Genomic DNA, 5284 nt, shown 5'->3' with positions numbered 1-5284 from the left:
ATGTCCTTTGGCGGCCCTACGCACTCTGTTGCCTTGGGTGTTGCTGAAGAGTGCAGGTGCGGGTTACGGAGTGGGCTGTGCATGGATGCTTCCCAGCGCGGTATGCTGGTCCCAACTCCACTCCCCACCGCTCTGCACAGTAGTCCAATGGCTCCTTGGCCCCAGGGCACCTCTTACAGATGAGACCCAGAGGACCCGGTCTCACTGTGCAAATCGTCCCAGGCCTCACCTGGGGCAGAACTTTGCGCCTGATGAAAGTCCTTGACCCTTCCCTTATTAGCATTCCTGATCAGAGGACCTGGGTGGTTTTAAGTAGGCTTTATTGAGATGAAGACTTCCTCTGGAAGTTAGAGCTATGCACAACTCTAGCCTTCCTTCTGGAAACAGGCCAATGATGCTTACCCAGATTTTTAACATCCAGTCTGACAATGATTATCTCATTGTTTTTTCCATATTAAAAATTTCTACTCAGAGGACATCCTTCGACTGAATCTTTCCAAAGCATCTCCCTTTGCAGCAGCTTTGAAATAAAACTGAAACTTGTGGTCATTCCAGTGTCCTCATGCACCTTCCCACGGGGCCACTTAGAGGACAGAGCGAGATAAGAAGGCGAAGTTACCAAACAGATTGTGCGGGAAGATGATGCACAGCCGCATGGCTTCGCTTGCTTGTCTATAGCTTTTCAGTAAAGTTCCTGGGTTCCTGGTGGCCTGAAGTACCCCCCACCCCACCCCCAGCTTCCTGTGACACATTAAAAGGAGAAGCAAAACTCAAAACTCACCTATTCAGCAGCCTCCGCCAACTGCAGGTGAGACATTGAGGTAAAGGATCTGAAAATAAGGTTCAATTTACTTAAGTCTCATTTTGACCAGATTTCTCAGGCCTTCCCATGCAGCCCTAACATGCCATGAAGTGTTGCCCACTGGGGGATTGCCCCCTGGGGTGTCCCAGGTGTAGCCGTGACCCCACCCTTTGCGGGTGGCTGGGAGCCTCTACCCCAGGAGTGTGAAAGGGGGTGGAGAAGGGAGGGGACAGGCCTGGGTCTCTACACCCGGAGTGTGGATGGAGGGTGAGGGGCGTGGGTCTCTACCCCTGCAGCAGGGCCGGTGGGAGGGGGTGCAGATCTCTACCCCAGGAGTGCGGATGGGGGGAAAGGGCAGGTCTGGGTCTCTGACCCAGGAGCTCGGATCTGGGGAGGGGGCAGGTCTCTACCCAGAGGGGCTGGCTTTCCAAATCACCTTGAACGCCCCAGTGCCACCTCCTGTCTGTTCCATGCGGGGCCTCAGACGGTTCGCCTTCTCCTCCTGCCTTAGCAGCAGTTGGAAACCTGGCCCTGAGGCCCCAATCCGAGTGGGTGCTGGCCAGGAGCTTAGATTCTGGAGAGGAGGGGCGAGGGACGAGACTCCCCCCAGAAAGGGGCGTGAAGGCCCCCCGCGGAGTGTGGTCGTGAGACCCGAGGACGTGAAGCCCTGGGCGCTCCCGTGAGGTGGCGGTTCCTCTAGAGGACCAGGCCTGTGAGTGGTCAGGCAGGGGTCTGTCTCCCCCCTGCTGTGGGAGGGCTGGCATGGTTGCCAGAGTTGGCACATTTCAGAAAAGGACACCCAATTAAATTTGAATTTCAGATAAGCAACTTTTTAAAAAGTATAAATATGTCCCATGCAATATTTGGGATATACTTATACTAACAGATTATTCATGATCTGAAATTGAAATTGATCTGTCAACCCTACCAGAGAGACTAAGGTGCTTATCGTCGGTGCTCCTTCATTTGGGATTGGGACTGTGGGAGAGAGCGGCGGCTGAAAGAAACATGGGCCAAAGTCAGAGAAGGATCTAGAACACAGAGACCTGGAATGGGCAACGGCCTCCAGGTCTGGTTGGCTACCTTCTGCTCTCAGGCGAGCAGCAAACACACCCTAGAATCCTGATTGGAGCCTGAGGTCAGTGGAGCCCCGTCTCCCCGTCCCCCCCGCCCCCCGACACCCGCTTCCAATTCACTGCTCTTTCTCCAGCTCCAGCTGGTCTGGCCACCAGGCCAGCAGCCCACTCCCCAGTCCACGCTTCCCTGAGCCAGAGGGATGGGAGGAGGTGCCACGGAAGCAGTGAGACCAGGGTGGTTGATCAGGAGTAAAGCTACTCTGTGTTCACTGTTCTCCAGGAAACCAGGAGCAGGACACACCCCAGAGATGCTTTAACCTGCTGTGGCCAGACCAGCTGAGTTAATCATCCCTCAGTTGGCCATGTGACCGCTCCAGTCCTGTGGCCACTAGGAAGACATTCACCCCACAAACATTTCCTCATCTCCTCCGTCCATACCACAAGCAAACTCCAGCTCACTCGTCTTCCGCCCTCACTTCCTCTCCCCTGACTGCCTCTCTCCCTCCTCCACCTCCCCCCATCAGTCCTGCATGGCCACCTCTGATGTATCTCAGCCTCTGTGTCCCCAGGCCCCACGGCTTGGCTCACCCTAACTGCTGCAGCCCCCTCCCCACCCCGTATCTACCCCAGCTCTACTTCCCATAAAAGCAGGTCTCATCTCACCACTCCCCTGCTGCAAATCCCTCCTTTGCATCTGAGGCCAAGTCCCAGCCCTCAGGGACAGAAGAGCAGGACAAACCAGGGTGCCTGAATAAAGCAAGCCTCTTTAGGCACCCAGGAGAAACTGTTACTCATCCCGGGTGAGGGGGCGGGGAAGCTGGCTCTCGGGAGGGCTGAGAGAGGGCCAAGCTGCTCAGCCACCTCGCATCCGCTGGGGCGGGGGAGGGGGAGCACAGTGGCGCAGTCTGGGGTGGGGGCCAGACCCGACTCCATGCACAAAACTGTCCTCTGGGTTTCTATCTTAGATGCTCAGCCTCATCCATAATATAAGAAATGTAAATTAAAACGACAAGGTACCATTTTTCACCTATCAGGTTGGCAAAGCAAAAAACAACAGAAGTGAATGCACAGGGGTCTGAAAACAGGCTCCACCACACGTTATTAGTGGGGAGTTACCGGTACAACCCTTTGGAGGGCAAATGGTGATTTCGATAAAACATATAAATTCTGTCCAATTCCAATTCCAAATTCCAGAAATTCACCTCAAACGTATACGGGTGCCCAAAGACATACACCGTCTGCAAGAGGATCTTCACGGAACCGTTTTTCTCAAGCTCAGAACCTAAATAGGAGGCTAGTCAAAAAAATTGTGCTCCAGTCATACAATTAAATATTATGTATTATTGGGGCGCCTGGGTGGCTCAGTCGTTAAGCATCTGCCTTCGGCTCAGGTCATGATATCAGGGTCCTGGGATCGAGCCCCACATCGGGCTCCCTGCTCAGCGGGGAGCCTGCTTCTCCCTCTCCCACTCCCCCTGCTTGTGTTCCCTCTCTCGCTGTCTCTCTCTGTCAAATAAATAAATAAAATCTTTAAAAAAATAAATAAATATTATGTATTATTAAAAAGAATGAGGCTGGGAGGTACTAAAATTAAATGATATAATCAAGATTTGTTATGTGCAAAACCAAAGCACAGAGCAGCGGGTCCAGCACACAAAGTTCGTGCTTTTTTTTCCCTAGATTTTATTTATTTATTTATTTTTAAAGCTTTTATTTATTTATTTGACAGAGAGAGACACAGTGAGAGAGGGAACACAAGCAGGGGGAACGGGAGGGGGAGAAGCAGGCTTCCCGCTGAGCAGGGAGCCCGATGTGGGGCTTGATCCCAGGACGCTGGGATCATGACCTGAGCCAAAGGCAGACGCTTAACGGCTGAGCCACCCAGGCGCCCCCAAAGTTTGTGCTTTAAAAAAAAGGAACCATGGCAGTGCATCCTGGGTTGGCGTAGCCAGGGCGGCTCGTGTCCTTTCCGCTGGTGTCCACTCACTGCCCACAGCCTTCGCGCCACTGCCCCGGGTCCCCACGCCGGCCGCTCAGCATCACCCGGTGCCCTGCAGGGGCAGGACGAGGCCTGGGGCCCTACGGCCAGCCTCGGCGCTCCCGCAGTTTCCAGGCACACAGTGGTACCGCCAGGATCGTGATGCACCCCCTTTGACGTTAGAGGGAATCATGACCGCGTTCTTTACGTCCTGAAACTCTATGACAAGACTGACCCAGAAAAGCTCTCGGTCAATTCCCACTTTGTGAAAGACCTGGGCTTAGACAGTTTGGACCAAGTGGAGATTGTCATGGCCGTGGAGGACGAATTTAGGTCTGAAATTCCTGATACAGATGCAGAGAAGTTAATGGGTCCACAAGAAATTATAGATCACATTGCAGATAAGAAGGATGTATATGAATAAAATGTCAGACCCCCTTTTTTCACTGAGAGAAGAGTCAGAAGATGCTGGTGGGTGTCTGGAAGTGACAACACGTTTTGGCATTATTGCTGCCTTTGACAGTAATTCTGTTTAGACTTGTATTTAACTTGTCTGTTTTTCCCTTTGAAAATAAAATAAATTTAAAAAATAAAAACAAGTAATTGTCAGAGCAGGTCAAACAAACAAATAAAAGTAACTGTTTGCTACGTATCAAATATATCCCTGGAGGGATAAATAAGAAACAGCCTGGGTCCTAGCCGGTGCTGAGAGATAGCAATGGGAAAGAGATTTCCTTTAGTATTTTGTGAAATACTATCAAATTAAGCAAAATATTAGAAATTCATATTTCATATATGTGTGTCGTGTATGTGTGTGTAAAATAATTTAAAAAGTAGGTTACTTTTCTATCACAGCGTGCCGTGACAGAAGGTGATGAGCACGTAATACTGCACGGCCCAGGGTAGGCCCTGTCTCTTACAGACCTCAGGTTCCCGTCTATACGGTGGGAGTTTGGGACCAGATGATGATTCCTGCACTATTCCTAAATCTGAAGCTAAGCAACCGAGTAAGTACTGGGGGACGGTACAGAATGGCCTTGAGGAGACCGGGATGCAGCGCGTATCAGCTGAGGGACAGGGCGGTCTGGCTCCAGAGCAGTGGACCGACAGTCTGCCTTCCTGGCCTGAGAAGCCGGCCATCTCCTGCAGATGTCAGTTCCCCAGGGCTGAGCAGCGTCTTCCCTCCCGTCACCTCTCTGCCCACCTGCCTCTGCCCGAGAGGCCCTGGGCGGGCCCTGGGGAGGAGCTAAAGACAGCAGCCTAACAGGTCCTGTGGGGCAGAGGGAAGGTGCTTACTTCCCCTTTGACGGAGGTCCTGGCCTCCCTGTGGCTCCCTCCCTGCAGGATTAGGCTCTGCCCCTTTATAGGTCGCCCGGGCCCTCCCTCGCTCCTCCCTAAGCCATTCAAAGGAGGCAGCTCTCCTGACTC

The 5284-nt window shown here is 52.5% G+C and overlaps 1 pseudogene; it reads left to right on the top strand.

Moving 5' to 3' along the window:
- On the top strand, positions 1 to 4280 carry LOC116649137 (annotated as a pseudogene).
- Positions 4281 to 5284: the final 1004 nt, after the last annotated feature.

This window comes from Phoca vitulina, unplaced genomic scaffold (assembly GCF_004348235.1).
Source record: "Phoca vitulina isolate PV1807 unplaced genomic scaffold, GSC_HSeal_1.0 scaffold47, whole genome shotgun sequence".
NCBI classification, from domain to species: domain Eukaryota; kingdom Metazoa; phylum Chordata; class Mammalia; order Carnivora; family Phocidae; genus Phoca; species Phoca vitulina.
This window is presented reverse-complemented; position numbering and strand designations above follow the sequence as displayed.